The sequence below is a fragment of the Tamandua tetradactyla genome, chromosome 7 (assembly GCF_023851605.1).
Source record: "Tamandua tetradactyla isolate mTamTet1 chromosome 7, mTamTet1.pri, whole genome shotgun sequence".
NCBI lineage: Eukaryota > Metazoa > Chordata > Mammalia > Pilosa > Myrmecophagidae > Tamandua > Tamandua tetradactyla.
Genome location: NC_135333.1, coordinates 78,260,824 through 78,282,199, shown reverse-complemented (window position 1 = coordinate 78,282,199; position 21,376 = coordinate 78,260,824). Strand labels below are relative to the sequence as shown.

The window sequence follows — 21,376 nt, the reverse complement described above, 5'->3', positions numbered from 1 at the left end:
AGTTCCAATGTCCAAGGTTGATGCTGAGTATTCGGTATGTTACTATATTACTAAGAGTCGTTGGTGTGACCTTGATTTGCAACTTTTGACAAAGTAACAAAAATTTGAGAATTAGAAGAATAATGTAAGTGGAAGTGTTTTATAAACTGCAAAATGTATTTGTGCATGTACACATACACACCTGGAGTTTTTCTTGAGATCTCTGAGATTAATTTCAGGGATGCATGGGTAGTGGCATGAAATAAAGTGAATTGCTGCTGACATTCCTGACACTTCCCAAAAATAAGTAGAAATTGGTTAAGGGATCTATCAGGTAAATATTAGATCTGTTGGCTTTTCTAATTGATTTGTGTGGACCCATAGGATAATGTTATTCGAATGGCATGCAGGTTACTGTTTGCCTTTAAGTAAACCGAGTAGATGTTTTAATGTTCTTTAACGGGATACCTAACAACTAGCCATCTTCTGTAGATATTGAATTTCATGCCATTGTCAAATGAATCAAAGTAACAGAAACTGAGTCAGAGACTCATTATATTTGTGCATTGTATGCAATTTTGACTGTTTCAGCAAAGAAACTTGAGCTCAATAGATTTTAAGAGTGATGCAGTATTAATACTTTATACTGAGATGTTTCTGTAAATAGTTCCCCCTACAAAATAGAGCAATGCTAAAAGAATTTGCATAGGAGTCATGCATGCATATTTGTGTCCTTTGTGTAAAAGTCTACTTAAAATCCATTTAAAACAGCTATTTAATATATACTTCCTACCATAGCAGCCAAATTTTAAAATAGAATAATAGTTGATTTGAATTCATTTCTATATTATTTAAATATATAGGAATCTTTTGATAAAATGTATTCATATTTAGAAGAGCTACCTTGTCCCTTCTGGATCTAAGTCTTATTTTTTCCTTCATGTTGAAGTGAATAAAAAAGAGAGTTTTTGATGGTATTTGAAACAGACCATATGGATAAAGTGTATAATTTATCCTGGCAATCTGAGATGAGGATCAAATTTTAATGTCAAGTTCTGAAAGTTTAGAAGCTATGACAGATTGACTGATTGGCTCATGGGTGATGTTTTGGTTTCATGTTAAGAAGCCACAGGTTTTTATGTAAATCAATGAATACTACAACACTCAAATTCTGTAAGAAAAGAAGACAGAAGAATAACCAGTGTCCTTAATTAAATGAAGCAATGCTTTAATACTAGCATAGATATCAGTTATTTTAAAACTTAATTTTGTATTTGCTGTAAAAATTAAGTGTACTCTCTCTGGGATGAGAGAGATTGCATTTTGTTAATGTGACATCATTTATCTTCTGAAATATAAATTGATCTTACTTGGTAGTTGGTCAAAAAGGCAGTTTTGGTTTTGGATTAAATATAATTTAAGTATTCTAGGGAGATGTATCAAAAGGGTTATTATTTGCATGAGATTTATAAAAAGATAAATAATATGATTTTTTAAATTTAGGGGTAAGGTCTAGATTCTGACTCTATGAGTTTGCTTATTATAATTAGTTCATTTCAGTGAGATCATATAATATTTGTCCTTTTAACTCTGGCTTATTTCACTCAACATGATGTCCTCAAGATTCACACATGTTGTCACATGCGTTAGTACTTTATTCCTTTTAACAGCTGTATAATATTCCACTGAATGTATATACCACATTTTGTTATCTATTCATCGGTTGGTGGACACTTAGGTTGCTTCCATCTTTTGGCAAATGTGAATAATGCCACTGTAAACATTGGTGTGCAAATGTCTGTTCGAATTCCTACTTTCAGTTCTTCTGGGTAGATAACCTAGTAACAGGATTGTCGGGTCAGACACAATTCTATGTTTATCTTCCTGAGGAAGTGCCAAATTGTCTTCACAGAGGTTGCACCATTTTACATGATAGATTCATTTTTATAATCAAATTAATACTTATAAAATTTAGTAAAAATAATTGTAAAATATAAAATTTAAAAAATGTTCATTTTGGGTGCTGAATACAGCACTAGAAATCATTCAGGTTGTTCTCATGCCTTTGAATTTGCTGGAAAAGTAAAGTGTGCTTTTATTATTTTTTAAGATTTCAAGAAAATCCTTTAAACCTGATGTGTAGACAAAGGCAACAAAGACTGTTACTATGTGTAAGAAATAGAAAATAAAATTTGCTCTTGCCAAGGAGGAAAACTAATCGTTTGAGATGTAGAGCAGTATACCTTTAAACTGGAAAGCAGATTGGAGTTTGAAGATGGATTTTTAAGTATACTGATTTATGGAGCAGGCTGTTTCCAGGGAATTTCTCTTTTGTTGAGCCTACTAACCTCGTTCTTTTTCTATGAGTATTATATAATTCTTCCAGTATTGCTTTCAAGCAATTTTGAGACAAAATTCTGAGGAATTAAAATAAAAGTCTCTTTGGTGCATGCTGAGTTTATTTGGGGGATTGGGTTTGGGGAATGGTGTATGGCTTTTATAGTAGATAGTTGAGTGGATTTTCTATGACTGGGAGAAGTTTGAGTTCCTCTGTTGTGGTGTTTGGTTTGTAACATTCTCTTGCATTTGTATCTACCCTGAGTATATACTGATGAACATTTGATTGTTTATTAAGCATCAATTATTGTGTCAAGTCTTGGGATACAATGGTAAACAGAAAGACATAGTCTCTTCCCTCAAAATACATATATTCTAATGGGGAAGACAGGCCAAACATAAGTAACAAACAAAACCACAAAATGTAATAAGTGCTAGAATGAAAATAAGAAATGTCTTCAGATAGAGAATAATGCAGGGCTTAGGGTTAGGTTGGGGACAATGGATAAACTTATATACTTTAAATGGAGTTGTCTGGATATGTTTCTCTGAACAAGAGACATTTAAGCTAAGGCTTAAAGGGTGAGCATTGCCAAGGAATGGAGAAATTGAGTTCCAGGCAAAGGGAACAATTTGTACACAAACCCAAAGTTGGAGAAGAGCTTGCCTTGTTTTAGAAGTTATAGAGAGACAGTGTGACGGGAGCAGTGTGAGTGAGAGGGAAGTGAAAAGAGAAAACAGAGAATGAGGGTCCAGACCCTGAAGGCCTTTGAAGCAGTGGCAAGAGGTTTTGGTCCTTTGTGACAGTTTCCAGAATGTGACTGCCAGTGAACATCATTCACACTATGGTGTGGTTGTCTTAATAGCATGACCAATATATTCTTTATCACTCTGAAGTGAAGAAGAGTCACCATTTATATGTTACCTCCTTTGATCCATACAGCCATCCAGTAAGGAAGAAAGTGTTATTTGAATTATTTAGAGGAGAAAACACAGACTTAGAGATGTGATGTTTTAAGCTACCATTACTTACTGTTAGTCAGGCACTATGCTATGCTCTTTGTGTGCATTATTTCATTTGGTCTCTATGAGGAAAATACTATTAGTTTCATTTCATAGGCAATCAGATAGACTTAGTGAAGTAATGTGGCCTATGTCATACAGCTGTAGGTAACAGAGTTGGGATTTGAACCTGCTTTGCCCATGACCCAAGCTCTTATAACTACATTCTATTGCCTGTATTGATGTTTTGTTTAAGGTCATGTGATACTAAGTTGTAGTTTATGGGGAGGGTGGAAATTAAGGTCTTGGATTTCATGTCCAGGACTCTTGACCACAACATGCCACCTTTTGACATAAGTTTATTTAATCTATTTCCCACTCCCCATGTCAAGAATACAAAGGAATTCTGTATTAGTGTTAGAATTGTCATTAAAAGGACTTGAAACTCTACAAACCAAACAGATTTAGAATTAGTTTGGAGAATCAACACTTTACCTACTGAAAATAAACTTGAAAGTGGCCCTGAATAGTTTGCCAATCCAGGATACACACTTCACTGTATTAGCAATTTCAGTCAGAGGCCGTAACTAAATTCAGCTGTTTCAGCAAACTCCAGTGCAATGATATTCAAAGAAGTGGTAGTTAAATTCACTTGTCAACTTGGTCAGGTGAAGGCACCTAGTTCTGTTACTGTGGACATGAGCCAATGGTATATGAACCTCACTCATCTGTTGCTCATTACATCTGCAGTCGGCTGGGAGGCGTGCCTGCTGCAATGAATGACATTTGACTTAATTGGTTGGTGTTTAAATGAGGGAGTGCAATGTAGCACAGCCCAAGCAGCTTGGCATACCTCATCTCAGCACTCTCAGCTCGCCCAGGTCTTTGGAGATGCAGAAAGAAATCACCCTGGGGAAAGTTGTTGGAACCCAGAGGCCTAGAGAGAAGGCCAGCAGAGATTACCGTGAGCCTTCCCACATAAGAAAGTACCTCAGATGAAAGTTAGCTGCCTTTCCTCTGAAGAACTAATGAAATAAATCCCCTTTTATTAAAAGCCAATCTGTCTCTGGTGTGTTGCATTCCGGCAGCTAGCAAACTAGAACAGGATTTAAACCACTTTTAAAACTGATATATCCTCTGGCAATTTGAATCAGTGTATCCCTGTGGCAGCCAGTTCAGATCATGCTGAAGTGTTGCTGTAATGTCTTCTCTATATGACTACGTTCTTTTATATGCCGCTGGCCATCGTATCTAATTTAGTTAAGCCATATTTGCCAGACCTATTTATTGGCAGCATACAAACTTCAAGGATCATTTGATGTACAAATTTAATGGCAGGTTTTATTTTCAAAGGATGACAAATTATTTCATGACAAATTATTTACACAGCTTTTTCTAAACTGCTATATGGTAAAAACAGGCATTTTATTCTCTTTATTTTTATGCTTCCTGATTTAATTTTTCAAGGCTGCTTGTGCAGTATTAGCTTGTTAAAGTATACAAATAATCATTGCAGTAGTGTAGCAGGTCTATGCTTGGGAATTAAACCTGGCCATTTCTCCCGATTTTTTTTTTATTAACCTTATCAGTATTCACAATACATTTTCTGTCTTTGTTGATTTGCCTCCCTTCCTTCTTTACTCCCTCACTTCCTTCCCAGTGGTATAGTAGATGATTATAGATAGAAGAGGTTAAGTCTCATTATTGAGAATTTCCTGACTATATTGTGGCATTAAGGTAAAAATACTCTTGCAGGAATTGATTTGGCACGTCTTTTTCTTTTGAGATGGCCTGTAAGGACCCAGAAACACTCAGGGTTTTAGTCAGCTAAAGTATTCCTATCATTTTTTAGAGTTTAGCCTTTTGTGAGAAGGACAAGTCTGGGGAATTTGTATGTTTAAAAATACTATTTTACAAGGACCATCCTGAAAGTTTGTTTGATTCACATTCACTGAGCTAACTACACTGTTGCTAATGCCACCTGAGTCAGATGAAATGAGGTGCCCTTAAGTGAAGTCTTAGTAATAATGGGAAATATTGGTTCTGCATTCCAAAAGCTTCCATTTTTCCTGCCTTTCAGAAATTCTTAGTGTCTTTCATTTTTCAGCAGTGTCTGCATTTAAATAGGAGGGTTTTTTTTAGCAGAAATGGGAAGTTCCATAAAAAGTGTTTAATAATTTTGAGATGATATTACCAGTTTCCTTAGAGCAACCAATAATTTTTCCTCATTCATTATTAGGATTTGTTTAGTTTTGTTCTTTTTTTTTTCTCATTAGAAATGTTGTAGGTTTACAGAAAAGTCATGCTTAAAATATAGAGCTCCCATATATTGCCCTATTATTATCACATTAAGTTTTCCAACTATTTTAGAGATTTCATTTTTTTCTGAAACTTTGCCATTTTTATATTGAAAAAGAGTAAAATTGCTAATTACTGTATTTTCAGTAAATCTTTTCAATAACTAATTAGGTTTTCTCTTTTCAAATTTGAAATAGAAGAGTTCTAGAACATTAGATCTGAATGACACCTCACAAATTGTTCTCAGTGGTCTCATTTTACAGGCAAGGAAATGGAGGCTTTGAGAGGTTAAGTTACTGCTCAAGGTTACAGAGCTATTAAGTGGCAGACTTGGTACATAAACACAGGCCTTGGGTTTCCTAGTGCTGAGGTCTTCATACTTTGTGACTTTATAGGATATGAATGAAAGTGAAAAATAACTTTTCTTTGGTTTTCAATATTTTTTTCCAAATTTTGTTGGCTTTTGACTGAAGTTGCCAAACAAGATGGCATCTTAATGGAACTGAACAGTGATTCCTAGGTTGAAAAATCACATTTAAAATCAATGATCATGTATGTTTGCATGGTGTTTCCCTTAGTATATTTCTAAGCTTTGCCAATTTAAAATTAAATTAACATTTTGTTCACTTATGTACTCTGTTACATCAGTTTGCAGTTCATCTTTCTAAAAGTCATTGTTTCTGTAACTTTGTATAAGACTCATGCTACTATGGACTTGAAGATTTAATTATGATCTCACACCTCTAAATCATTTATGGGAATAATGGACAATATTGATCCTATTGTTTATATTTATTCACCTCAAGAACTGCCTATTTATTTATTTATTTATTTATTTATTATTTTTCACCTTTAATCCAGCCAGGTTTTGTGACCAATTTGCTCCAGAACCATAGGGTCTCATCTTTGATTAACATAAAAAATTTTTATGTTTTTATGTTTTAACAAAAAAAGATTTTTCCTCTTGCCCACAAATATACAAAGGTATATTTGACCTTTCTCCAACCTGTAATATATTAGTATATAGACATGATAAACTGCTAAAGCATTTGGGTAGTCATTTTACCCATCTGAATTTAGCTAGTTTAGCTTATATGTAATTGAGATTTGACCAAATGTAGTTTAGAGTTTCTCCTAGAAAACCTTTTCGGAAACTCTCATGGCATATTAGTTTCCTATTCCTGTTAAAAAAGATTTAAAGTTAGAAAGGAAGGTTAGTTTAGAGAAGATAAAGCCCATAGTGAATCTTAGGAGAGGAAGGAATGAAAGACAAGTGTGGAAGTAGAGTTGAGCTCAACAGGAACTGAGAGTGAAGCTCTGTTTATACTTCTAAATGCATGGATTATAACATTGTTTTTACATTCTGCCTGGCTGTCCTAACAATTTATGTAAATGACCTCATGTCATTTCAAATCTGCACTAAGATCTGGTCTGTCTCTGTATTTGTGGTTCCAAAGTGTGGGGTGTAAGGCAAGATTACAAATGGAGATGTGTGTATATTGCAATTAGCAACTTCCTTAAATAGCTGTGGAAAAATGTGCAGGAACCAAACTTATCACATTCCAAATATAGATTACATGTGCCCACTTCTGGTAAACTGCCTTATCTTAGAAGGCTGAGGGAATCAGCAATTATGATCCTTACTTAGATTTGCCCTATATCTTTGATGTCCTAAGTGTGCATGTGAATGGCTATAAGTGGTTTTAGTCCATGCAGCTTTTTATTAGAATCTGGATAATATAGCCTATACCAGATTAGCTTTTCCTTGAACTATCATTAATACCTTTGCCAATGATTTAGAACCAAAAGGTAGAGAATTCTGCTACTTTTTAACAGGAGAATGTTCAATGTGCCTGTTGCCTTATTACTAGGACAGTGATTATTTTATTTTATTATTTTTATTTTTTACATGGGCAGGCACCGGGAATTGAACCCTGGTCCTCTGGTATCGCAGGCAAGCATTCCTGCCTGCTGAGCCACCCTGTCAGTGGCCCGCCCTGACAGTAATTATTTTAGATGAAGAAATTTTCTAAATTTCAAACAGCAACACTTTCAGCTTTTGGCAGACCCATGGACCTAAGAGATATTATCTTTAAAATGGCAAGGGTTGGAAATGGGGTAGTGTCCAAGGTCCCTTACAGCTCTCAATTTCAGTGACTCCTTAAAATGTTGGGTTGGAAATTTGTGACTACACTGCTCATTCTGAAGGAGGCTTTCCCTTCTGCCACTTTTATATTGATCTCCTCAGCAAAGAGATTGTTTTAGTAATTTTCTTCTGTGCTCCCTTTTGGTTTCAAGGCCTTAATATCCTTCCCTTCTCATCCCCTTGGTAATGCTGCTTGGTATCCTGCAGTTCTTTTCTTGATGTCATTATGTCGCAGTTTGAGTTCCCTGGGAAGCAAACTCTGAGATGGAGATTAGTATGCATGAAGTTTATTAGAAGTGCTCTTGCTTTGATCAACCCCTATGAAAAGGAAAGAAGCAAGTTGGGGCAGAGGGAGAAGTTGGGCTGCCATGCAACCTCAGCAAAGATCTGACGGTTGGGGAGCGCTGAAGCTGGAATGACTCTTGGCCCCATTGTCCTGGGTTGAGGTGAGGGTCCATGTCTTTATATGCCCCATGGCGGCCAGTCTTTGCTTGTGGAAGAGAGCATGACCCTTTTTATAAGGAAACTCTTCAGTTAAGGCTGCTCTTGAAGAGGGTTAGTAGCTAAGTGCTCTCTGCTGGTAGTATTCACAGAAGCTGGAGAATAAATCTTTCAGTTCTGAAAAGGGATATGAGTGGCATATCACACAAAAAGATCCATCTTATTTGTGAGGTTGCTGGGGATGATTTGTGAGAATGCTTAGGCCTAGGATGGGTGTAAATTTTCCATGAATTAGGAATTGGAGGGAAGAGTGAGCAGAAGTTTTGAGATATGGTAGGGAACCAAGTTGGTGTGGAATAGACTCTTCCATACAATTGAGTTCTGGCATTGATCATTGCTTTTTTAAATAAGTTTTAGAAATGCTGTTTATCTATAGTGCTCCTATTCCTTTTTAAGTTACAGAAACCTACTGAAAATGCTGGGTCCTCTCTGTGAAGAAATATGCATATCTTTATGTAAGTAAATACTATATGATTTATGAATACCTATCTATTTTTCCAGTTTCTTAATCTTCTAAAGAAGTTAGAAGAACTTGTAAAGAAGTTGTTTTTCTTTTTTATCTCTTTAATAATTTAAATATGTTTTTTCCCTTCAGATTGAAAAATATAGTTTGAGTGCATTCACAGTAAATACTTTTCTCATATATTTTGTAATTTTTAAATTATAAGCATTTTCAATGGGAGCTTTTTTGTTTTTGTGTTGTTTTCCCCTTTTCCTACCTATAGCACTCATATGTGGCTTGGTTTATAGAGAATTAATTTAAAGTGGTTTTATGTTTGTTTCTGTCAGATACCCCAAAAATAGCACTGGCACAAAACCAAGTTTTATCTTAATTTCTTAGCTTGGAGATTTTCAGGCAAATGACATTTAAGCTTCAGAATTGTATATGGCACAGGTTTAGGATTGTAGCATTTTTCCTGCCCTTTCACACAGTTTCTCAGAGACAAACTCACTTGAATCTTTGAAGGTAAGTTTGTCCTATCCCCTACCCCATTGCCCCTCTATTTTAAAACTATGATTGCAACCCTTTGAAGGCAGTCATGATTTTTATACAAAGGAGTAATAATAGTGTCTAGCTGAATAGTGTTAGTTTATAGCACATAGTAAGTTCTCAATAAATATTAGCCATTATTATTTGTGCCATTTAAAAAGCTTTGTTTTACCACCTTAGGGAATAGTTGAAAGTGTGGTAATATAGCCATGTTTACTTACTTAACAAGAAGAGGAAATCTTAGTTAACGCCCTAGAGCAACCAAAGTAGAAACTTTGTTCAATATAGTACAATGCTGAGACTGAAGTCTAGAGTCCCGCCCTTTCTGTTGATATGCCAAAGGTCACTTGGCACCATAAGTGAACTGAGAGGAATGCCCTCTCACTATAGCTTGGACGAGATCGCGTAAAAGGAGTTTTGCCTGATTTGTGTGGGTAGGTAAACTTGAGTTTGTGAATATTTTCTTTGCTAAGGAGGACTCTCAAAGGCATAATTATTATATTAGAGCTTATTTGTAGACCCTGAATCATGTAGTAATACTTTTAGACTGAGTAAGCCCTTTGACAAGTTTTAAATTCCCCATTCAGTATTCAGGGTAGATTCTGAACTTAGTGGAATAGGTGATACCCCAGGCTCATTGGGGTCCTGTCTCCTGTCATCTAATTTACAGAGATTGGGATTTAAAGGACTTCCTTCCCTTAGGTCATGGTAAACTGTTTAAGAGAATAATTTTTTTCCCTATTTTATAGCCAAGAGGCCTGCTGACTATAAACAGCTGGGAAAACACAGGCATAATAAAGTTTTCTTAAAATTACTTTGAAATTAATCTGATATGTGGAATATTGTGACTATGCCATAAATATTAGCTGCTTTGGGTTGTTTATACAATGTTAGTTGTGCTATGAGAATTTGCTTATTAACCAAGTTCAGCCGTCTTAGGTTGTTATTGGCTTTGAGTCTGCAGAATTAACTTTGCCAGATTTCTGTGTAAACATTTTGCTTGGGATCTAAAAGGTAGTTGAATGTGTGTATTTAAAGTTTCTTTCTTTTTTTTTTTTTTTTTTAAAAAAGCCCATGTATGTTAACGGAACTTGCAAATATTTAAATAGTCAATAAATGGTAATTTTAAAAGAAAAACCCTTTTAATAGAAAACTGAATTTACAAACATGGTGTTTTAAATATCAAATTTGAGTCTAGAGACAAGCATGTACAATTTTAATGTAGAGATCTGACCTAAAATATTTTAATTTTTGTTGCTTTATTTGTTACTAATAATTTAATATAAGGCTAAGATTTAAACTATTTTAAAAATAATAAAAGAAGACCTACTAATATTATATCTCAGCCCTATAGATAGAGAATAAAAATAAATAACTGGTTAAGTCACTGTTTTGGTGCTGGGAAATGTAATGCTTGCCTTGAGTTCAGGTACCCTGTTATGGGTATCCTTTTTATAGTACATTCTTGGACGGTTTTATTTTTCTGTAAATGTCTGTTATTTTTTAAAACTCTGCTGTGCCATTAGGAGCAGTATCAGTTTACAAAAATTTTAAGCCCCCACACAAGCACTGTGTGCAGCTTTTTGGTAGTATAAATAGTGGGTGAGTTTCCTTGAGATAATTATGGCTAGACTGGTTCTGACTCTTAACTGCAAAGCTTTGGTCAGCTTTACAGATCAATTTTCAAAATAAAGAAAAGTATGTTAAATGTAAATCTCATGTATTTCCTAGGGAAAATAGGTATATAAAATATTTTGTCCTTTGGCCCACCTATTCTCACCTTGAACATGTTATCATTGCATCCGGTATACCTGGAGTGTGTTTAAAAGAGGTTTCTGTGTTCAGGAGCTAGACTTGGAAGCAGTTTCTTCAATTTAACTTCAGTACATTTCATATAAGAGGAAATGACTGTGGAGAGGAGAAGCTGTTTAGTCTCATTTTCTTTGTAAACAATTCTGAAATAAATTGTTTAGGGAAGTTTCCTTTTGGTTTATTTTTTAGTGTCATTGATTCATCAAGGTATGTATAAAGTTTAGTTAAGGGAACTGTCTTGGAGTTTTAAGGGCATGAAATCAGCTCAATATATTTCAGAATTGTAAATAATAGCTTGGTTGAATTATATAAAGTTTTTTTATGTGTAGAGCATATAATAAAGTAAATTATCATATAGTCTTTAGATTATCTATTCTAAAGGATATGTCTAATTGAATAAGCAAGTATTTTTAAAAAATTCCTTTTTTATTTAGAGTTTGGGTTTTTTTTTAATTGTTTAATTTGACTCATAAACACATAAAAAATAATTTTCCAGATATATGAAGAAATTATGCTTCTTATTTTTGTTAAAATTTGAGGCATTTGTATACAGTATTTTGTCTGCAGAATGTATTAATTAGAATTGAGGATATACTTAGAAACTTGTGATTTTAGTTCTCAGTATGTTTTCTGAAAGGTTAAAGGGATTTATGAAATATTGTTTCTCTGTATTTGTAAGGTAAAATCTGAACTGAATGGAATGTGTGTTTCTTAAGCTTACCTTAGATTACATATGGACATTTGTCCTAGAAGGTTTTGACTTTAGGAATATTTATATTTATTTTCTTGATATTAAAAATACATTGTGGGCAGGCCACAGTGGCTCAGTGGCAGAGTTCTCACCTGCTGTGCTGGAGACCCGGGTTTGATTCCTGGTGTCTGCCCATGTTAAAAAAAAGAAAAAAAAATACATTTTGTCAGATATTTAGATATTCAGAACCATATTATTTAACTTTCCAAATTATATAATCCTAATCACCATATTTAAAATGCTCGTAACTATTATCTGACAATATTATTATTACAATTAGGTTCCATTGTATTCTTCATTTTTTTTCATTGTTTCTAAGAAAATATCTATCCTACCCCCCTATTTTTCAGGTTATTTTTCTCTACTATCTCATATAATTTGCCAGACCAAATGATGCAATTAATGCCCATTAACTAGGGCCATTGAATATCAATATTGGACACAAAGGCTGGGATTGTGACTCCTGCTGCTCTGGCCTGGCATTACGAAGGAATTTTGAATGAATTTTCTTAATTTATTCAAGCTCTGGACTTATAAAAGCCAACTGGGCTCCCCTTTGGTCATTCATAACTAACATTGCAGTCCCCCTGGCCAAGAATTATTAGTGGATTTCCCATTTCCTATCATATAAAATCTAAACTCCAATCTAGAAACTTATAATTTCTAATCATGAATCTTAATTTATGGCCTAAACTTCTTGCTCTTTACTCCTTACACTTCCTATTTCCTGCCTCTTTTTCTTTGTTCGTGCCCCAAGTAACAATGTCTCTGACAATCACTGCCATGCAGTTTCTCTTGTTCCCCTCTCCCTACATTGAAAGTAATCTTTCTGTTTTGTAGTTTCTGTGTTTTCTTAAGGTACTTCATGTTCTATTGTGTATTATAGTTATTCTTACATCTTATATCTCATAAGAAAGTAGCCTCTTTAAAATGATTGAGTTATTTAAGTCCATCTCTTAGCATAATGGATTGGGAATGGTTTTGTCTTGTTTCTCCTATGTTACCTTAGATCTGAACTGAGTAGAATGTGTGTTTCTTAAACTTGCCTTAGATTACATATAGACATTTATCCTAGAAAGCTAATTAGAAATATTTGGTGACTGGAATGGTGTGACAGTGTGTTATTGACTACCAGCATTTTACTCCTCTGTTGGAATGGTCATTTAGGAACAGAGTAAGTCAACTTGAGATCTAAACAAGTGTGGCATGGCTGTCTGAATCACAAATGTTCCCAGCAGAGAGAGCTGAAGAAACAACTGAGGTTACAAAGAAATGTTTTAGATTGAGCAGCACAGTGGTTTAATACTGACTGAGAGAGAACAAATCTTTCTAGGTAAAGACTTTGGCTGATTACAGATGGAAGAGTAACTCAGGCTTTGTAGGTAGTGATTACAGCTCTGAGTCAGAGAATGTTTTTCCTGAATTCATAGTTTGGGAATAAATATAGTCACTTCTGCAATAATGCTTGTTTTGAAAATGATAATTTGTTCCTATGTGGTTGATATCTGTCAACAATTTCAGCATAATACAGATTTCATATTTGCTCATTTGTGATTTGATCCAAGAAATACAAGATAAACACAGAAAAATTTCACCTAGCTCATGTGAACCACACAGTAATACTCAAAATGCATATGCACACACCTCAGAAAGCTTCCAGCTACTGTATGAGCCAGACCCATTTGAATCTTGTGGTATCACTTTCAGATTTCAGAAAGCCACCACTTCTCCATAACTTATAAGCTTCAACCCCTTCTGCAAGCAAACTTCAGGTCTTTTTCAAGGTGTGAAGTGCCATAATGATTGTAATTTTAATTTTCTAAACCACTTAACCTGTGGTAAAACTGTGTTATCATCATTAGTATGTTTTTGTCTTCTTTTTATGTGTCAATGATGACTTTTTTTAAATTAGAGAAGTTTTAAGTTTAGAGAAAAGTTATGCATAAAATAATTCCTATATGCTACCCCATTTTTAGCACCATGTGTAATAATGAAGGTTTTGAGTTTTGTGTCTTTAATATCGTTTTCCCAATAATCCCTGTAGTTTTCATTGTGTGATTTTGAGCATTGTCGTTTTTAGCAATATTTATGGTGCATTATAACAGAACTGACTGTACTAACTGATAACATACAGTGTGAACTGACAGTTTCTCTCTCTGTTTCTCTTCTGCTCTTTACCTCCCTTTTCTTCTCTCTCCCTTTCCCTCTCTCCCTTTTACTTCTTCTTCTTCTTTCTCTTAATGGTGGTAGACACTAAATAGTCCCTGTGGTTAGGAACACAGTTCAGAAGAGGAAAATGCCAAAGAACTTGTTGAACCAGCATTGTAAAAACAAGACCATAAATTTACTGGTGAGAATGAATGAATAGGCTCAAATGAAAGTAGAGACTGAGACTTAAACATACAAGGTCTATGGCCCCCTGGAGATAAAATACACCTTATTCTTAAGTGATAATAATTATGGTTAACATTTTTTAGCTTTTACTATGTACCTAAGCACTATGGTAAGTGCTTGACATGGATTATTTAATGTATCCTCATGAAAACATACAAAGTAGGTAGTCTTACTGTCTTTATTTTACACATGAGGAAAATGAAGCCTGGAGGGGTTAATTAAGTTGCCCATGGTTAATAACTTATAAAAAACAATCAGTTCTTGAACAAAGTTTGGCTTCAGGGTCTTAGATCTTATTGGTTTCTTATAGTACTTTGTAGATTACAATTAGATAAATTTCACGTGTTATTTTGTGTGCACTTAATAATTCTGTCAGATTGGCATCACAAGCTCTTTTACCCTTGTTATATACTAAATACACAAAAACACCTCAGGCTAAGAAATGCACGTTCATCAGAGGGGGAGCAATAACCTAAACCTTCCATTTCTGACACCTAATTGAGGATTTTTTCCCTGGGGTCTATATATACAAAAGGGAGAAATATTAGACAGTTAGGGATAAGGTGGTATGTTGAACTAAGGAAGAGAGCAAAAAATGATTATATTGGAAGTTGGAAAACAAGGGAGGTGAATTTATAACAGCATGCCTAGTGGCTGAAATATCAGAACCTGATGGAGAATGAGCAATAGGAGAACTTGCCGTCCAATCATAATCTCATTAAGCAACTAAAATTAACACCAATTTTGATGCAGGATTATGGTACAAAAAATCTGAAGTCATGGGCATAAATTAGTTATTTTGGAAATACTGCTTATTAGTAGGATCAGAATTAAAACAGGGGGAAATTCTAGGTAACACAAAAGGAAGGCTTCAAAACTTTATTTCTCCTTTTTTGATAACCTATGACATGCCTTTTTTTTCTTTAGGTAATAAGTTGCTTGATGGTAGGGATTATGCTCATTTATCTTTATATTCCTCAGAGGACCTCACATATAGGCAAGTAATTAATTAATGTTTGTTAAACTGAAGATTTTATAGGAGTGTAGGTCTTTAGTTGGTTGGTAAGAGCCAAATATTATAAAGGTAATAACAGTAAAATTGATATTTATGAACCTAAAGCAGGGGTCACATTTTATGGCTAGTAGGTCAAATCTGGCCTCGATTTTCTTAAGGATTATGAGCTAAGGATGGTTTTTACATTTTAGTAAATTATTAAAAGAAAACAAGAAAAACATGTGCCAGAGACCTAAAATATTACTGTCTGAATCTTTACAGAAAACTTGCCAACTCCTGACCAAAAGCATACATAGCCCATAAAGCAAAAAAGGTTTGACTTATTCTCATTCAGGAAATCAGGTCAGATAATGGAAAATGGTATTATATTTCATAAGTGATTGCATTTCCCCCCAGACTTCATACATTTTTTTCATTGTCCTGATGCATCAAGTATAAGGGGAAAAGTGAAAAATAGATGCTTTAAACATAAGAATATTGCATCCCAACTCAGCCAGAGCCATGCTTAGATTTTTCATAAGTTCCATTCTAGTCTTATTTTTAAGCATTAACACAAATCACAAATGACATGAAACAGTAAAAATAAAGACTTCCTTTGCTTCTGGAAAACAGCTGAAAAATAACAGAAAATTCTTTGAGAAATGCAGAAAAATCCTTTTTTTTAAAGTAGCTAACATACCTCCCTTAGGCATTAGACACATTTTTGTTTAAAACATTAGTTATAGCCATACTTTCATTTTTTTTATAAAAATCAAGTCTCCCAATAAAAACAGTATTTACCAAACTAATCTTTAAATTCCTTTACTAAAAGTGTAGTTATAATATACACACCTATTTCTAACTTCCTAGAACATTCTGAATAATAGATTTTAGTCAGTGGAATGAATAATTGCTCAGAAAAGCAGCACAGCTTCAATTGCAATGTGATTTGATAGACAACCTTCTTGTTTTCCAGTAAAAAGATTTCATGAGCAGAGACACTGGGCTCTGTGAGGTTTTATCAATCAAGAGAATGTTTCTGAGCAGCTTCTGAGCAAACATTTCTCAACAGATTTATCACAGATCTGGGGTCTTCACTCCTCATAATGACACTGCCAGTCACAATCATGTTAGCTCCTGCTTCTGTACATTTATGGACGGTGTCAGGATCTACACCACAGTCGACCTTTATGTCCAAGGACGGGAACTGGATCCTCAACCAGTAAACCTTTGGCATCATATCTTCCATAAATTTCTGCCCTCCGAACCCAGGTTCCACTGTCATAACCAAGGCCATATCTATTTGATTAGCCCATGGTGCCAAATAGTCAACTGTTGTTCCTGGTTTGATGGCCAGGCCAACCTTCATCCCGTTCTCCCGAATGCCTTAAATCAAAGCCCCTGGGTTCTCAGTAGCCTTGAGATGAAAGGTATATTGGTTGGCTCCTGCCACAGCCATTGGCTTTACCCAGTGTTCCGGCCTGGACACCATCATGTGCATATCGAAGAACGGGTCCTGGCCCAGCTGCTTTCAGAGACTTTCTACCACAGGGTGACCAAAGATGATGTTGGGAACAAAATGCCCATCCATTACATCTCGGTGCAGATAATTAGCCCCGGAGTCCAGCATCTGGAGACACTCTGCCCCTAAGTTGGCCAGGTTACTGTTGAGGATGGATCGACTGTTCTTGCAGTTGGAAGCCATGGTGCTGCTTCACAGGACGTGACTGCATTTTAAAACCCTTTCTTTTTCCACATGTAGAAAAGAATTGATTTCATTTAGCATGATATTTTGCCAGGGTCTTTATATAGTTCATATATATTTCTCCTTTAAATGAGCAATATTATTACAATCACTTTATAATTGAAGAAACTATGCTTAGAGAGGTTAAGCTGAAACATTCATATTTAGCAAGTGATAGGATTCACGCATAGATTTGCCTGGGTTTAAAGCATATCCTCTTTATACTATTGCCCTGGAGAAGAAAGTAGTAAAGAAAATTTGCATGTAAAAAATTGGGCTTAAATTCTTCAAATTCTGTCTTGAAAATGTCTAATTAAATATCAGATGCAGACATTTGTAGTACTTTAGCTAGTGCCTAAGGTTTCAACAATACGAAACACTTAAATTGTACCATACTGAAAAAAGATCAGTTGGTGATTTGTTTATTTTATTGCAAAATTTGCATATGAAAGGAGGTCTTTGGATGATTGTATGTGGAATTATAAAGAAAATGTTAAGAGTGAAATTTTCAGTTATATTAAAAGCATAAAGTAATATTCAATTAAAAGAAAAATGAAATTTAAAATGTTTTCACTATAAACTGAAAAATAAAAAGAATGGTAAGCCACAATACAAAAAATACCAGATGGCAGCACATTTTTGAAAAGCAGATATTAATTTTGGCCCATAATATAATATCTTAGAAGAAAAATTCAAGATGCCATGAAAACATGTAATAGGGAATCTAATATAGATTGATGTGTCAGGGAAAGACTTCCTGAAGAGGTGTCATTTAAGCTCAGGTACAAGAGTTAGCCAGGCAAAGGCAAAGATGATAACAATTATTCTGGGCAGTGTGATAGAAACTTGAGGAGAGACAGAGCTTGGCATATTCAAGGAAATATCAAAGAAGTCCACCTGTTTCCAACAACTCTGAGAACAGGAATCGTAGTGTTTTGTTCATCAGTGTATATCCAACTTTATGCATATAGTACCTGCCCTCATACATTGTAAGTTCTCAGCAAAATTTACTGAATGGGTAAAGAATGAATGGATATTCACTGGGAAAATTATGGTATAGTTCTAAGTACAGTGATTGCCTTGGGGAAAGGCAACTACCCTCCTCTCAGAAGCCAACCTAATTACATTAAGATACTCAGATTGTTGCTAATCCCAAAAGGTTACCCTAGGGCTCTTGCAGCGCAGCTTTCCCAAACTTTCTTAACTGCTGTCAGTATATTTGATCTAGAGCATTTTGACATGGAGACAGTCTGCCCAGAAAATTCAGAAATATAGAGCTCTTCAGTTGGATCTGATTCTGAGAAGGAAATGGGAATTTGCATTCTTACAATGTCAACATAAATCTTAGAATGAAAATAGACACATTTCTAAAAATAATCAGCTGAGGGAGGGTGTTCTGTACCATAACATGTGATCCTGAGTTCTCTGAGTGATCACCAGTGACCAGAAAACACGTGACAATCAGGCTTAACAATTTAATAAAGAAGTTAAATACCTAAATACTTACTATTAGTGAAGCTTTTGTCTTCAAAAGTCAAATTTGAACTTCTAAATTGAGATAATTTCATTTACAGGTTTGAGCATGTTTAAGGGATTTATAAAGTGTTTTGAGGAGGGGGAGAGGGTTGCATATTTCCTGAATAAAGTTTGTGGTAATCATTGGGAAGGGACTAATTTATAAGCTATTTACTACAAAACAGAGGGGAAATAATGGGTTTACAACAATTAAGGAAAGAGGGAAGGTAACATCAGGTGAGAAGACGGATAGGAGTACAGATAGTAGTAGAGAAGTATGTTCAGAGTTACTGAATTTTCATCTTTGAGTTTTAAGTTAAAAATAATAACAACAAAGGAACACATGTGCAGCTGATTATACAAGAATTTAAAAGTGATACTTGTGTATGTTTTACATATATTTAAAGCATAGTGAACTCTAGCTTTAACCTTATCGTACTATTAGAGTTTTAATGTGAAATTTGAGGGATTTGATGTGGGACGTCATAAGTCTATTTCCTTAGAAAAGGTTAATATTAGCTAGCAGGTGAGGTAAGTGCTTACTAAGTGTTGTAAGTTTTGTCTTGGTCAATGAGAAAAAAGAACCCACCCCCTAAACCCCTCAGAAAAAAGAGTAAAAGGATTTTCAAAGAGTGTGAGTCTTGGAATGGGGAATAGTGGCACTGGCAGACAGGTGGAATAGTCTTATTCTACTTAAAAGTAATTTGTTCTAAGTATTAAAATTATTCGGTTAGATTTTGCCAATCTCATTTTGCTCATTTCCATGAACAGAGGGTGTTCTATATACTGCATTTAACAATTGATTTATAAAACATCAAGTTAATGATAAATTTCCTAAAGGAAGTTATAGACATATTTCTTATTTAAATCAGTTTTAATTAATTTGGTTAATATCATTTTGTAATTCCTTTTGACATTTGTGTAGAGCTTACTAAGTAACTAAGTTACTATAAAAGCAAACTCTAAATGTTTTTTTCTCTTACCTCTTTAAAAATTTGGCCTTAGAAACCAATTTATTGAGCAAATATTTTTTGTTTGCTTTTACCCCCTTTGGATGTATTTGGAGTACTAACATATTTTGTTTTGTTTATTGGGCATTTTCCTTATAGTCTGTATGCACATTGGATTAAGAGCTCAGTTAATAAGTAAAACACATAGAGTTTTAAAAATTCTTTGAGCCATATTATAAAAAGATCCTTTTGTAAAGTAGAAAATCATTTTGTATTTTAAAAGTAATTTTACGTGTACATTGTCTTATTTTATCCCCTCAGTGTACTGTGAGATGTGTAGGTAAGGATGGAGCATAGAGCCCTATTCCATTTAACTAATGAAGAAATTAAAAATCAGTGCGAGTCAGCAGTTTCAAGAGGCACAGCCAGATAATGTTAGATCTGTACTAGAAATCAAGAATTGATACAAAACCAGTGCTCTTGTTTTCCAAAACATGCTACAATTTACTGTTTTTGTAAATTAGGAACTGTGTCTCTTGATTTTTATTGAAGTGGAGCAAAGTGATAATCTAGTTTACTTCAAATTTTAAAAATATATAGATATATCTGCTTTTATATATATGTATATATACATTTATATACATGAAAGAATTATAAAAACTTTTAATTTTTTAAAGGAATTGTCTAATGAAAAAAAATCCTTCTTTTATATTAGTCTTTTAAGTTTTAAAAATAGCTTTCTAAATTAAGATAAATGTAGCTTCATTGGATTTCTTCTAATAAACCAAAGAAATGTGGACTGTGACCTTATGGATTATTAGTAGGTACTTTTTGTATCCGTTAAAATATCTTCCTGTTTCTTTTTGGCAACCTTGGAGTTTGAAGAAAATATGGGAGTAACATAGGTGAGTCTTAATTTTTTTTTCCAAAAAATGCATCGTGTGCTGTAACTGGGAACATTCTCTTATGAAAGAAATAGATAAAAGTGTCCCAAAATTTCTTAATTTTGCTTTCTGATTTAATCTGCTCTCTAAAGTTTTCCCCATGTTTTCTTCCTTAAAAATTAGTAAAATGTTGTTACTCCCTCTGTTGGCTTACCATTTCCAGAAGAATTAAGTCAGCATTCCTTCACATGCTCTACAAGGCCTTTCGCAATCTGGCACCAAGGTTTGTTTCCACCACATCATTTTACATACTCTATATTTCAGCCATGCTGAGTATCTCACTGCTCCCTAAAGCTCATGTACTCTCATATACCATGCTTTTGCATATGCCTGGAATCCTCTCCAACCACCCTCACACATACAACTTGCCACACTCCTCTGTATCTTCGAGACCTGTTTCTACTCTATCCTCCTGTATGAAACCTACCAAAGAGCTGCTCTGGATAGAGGTTTTCATGGTACATCGTTCATACCTTGATAACGTAATTTACTGAACTGCATTGTGATTATCTGTTTGCATACATGTTTCACTAAACTGAGTGTTCCTAGAAGGAGGGACTATGTTGTTTTTATATATACTCATGCAAAGTGCAACATTTAGTGGGTAGTAATATTTAAAAAGTACTGAATGAACTTTTTACATGACTTTGTTCACTATATAAGATCATATTTGCCTCTAATAAATAGCCATTCCATGCATAAGCTGGAATTCTTTTCAGAGTTTCAGTAACTTATTAAATATTTTCTGGCTATATCTTATCATAGGCAAAAGTATCAAACAGGCAGTATTTTCTTTCATTAGCTTGCCACTGCTCCATTTCTATGCAGGTTTCTTACATTTCTGGGCATACTGACTTCATAGTCATTCTCACATTGCCCTAGATTCCTTCTATCCTAAAAGAAAATATCTGATAATTCATACTTAAATGTTAATTACATTTAAGTAATAATGCTCCCAAAAGTATTTGTTGTTTAACAGTGGTTCCTAGGGATGAAAACCCTAATTCAGAAGAAGAAT

General features: G+C 34.4%; 1 protein-coding gene and 1 pseudogene across 20 annotated transcripts in view; one reads left to right on the top strand and one right to left on the bottom strand.

The window, feature by feature from the left end:
- Positions 1-21,376, top strand: part of EPS8 (EGFR pathway substrate 8, signaling adaptor) — a 288,863-nt gene that overhangs the window by 182,096 nt on the left and 85,391 nt on the right. For 10 of the 20 annotated variants that reach the window (XM_077170198.1, XM_077170195.1, XM_077170192.1 and 7 more), the window contains one exon: positions 8,660-8,718. The exons of 7 other annotated variants lie outside the window; for them this stretch is intronic. The gene's annotated coding sequence lies outside the window, so the exon portion shown is untranslated. Of the gene's footprint in view, positions 1-8,659; positions 8,719-8,930; positions 9,689-21,376 lie in introns of those variants that run through there. 3 more of the 20 variants (XM_077170199.1, XM_077170193.1, XM_077170194.1) reach the window with 2 other exon arrangements.
- Positions 16,127-16,910, bottom strand: LOC143691560 (ribulose-phosphate 3-epimerase-like; annotated as a pseudogene).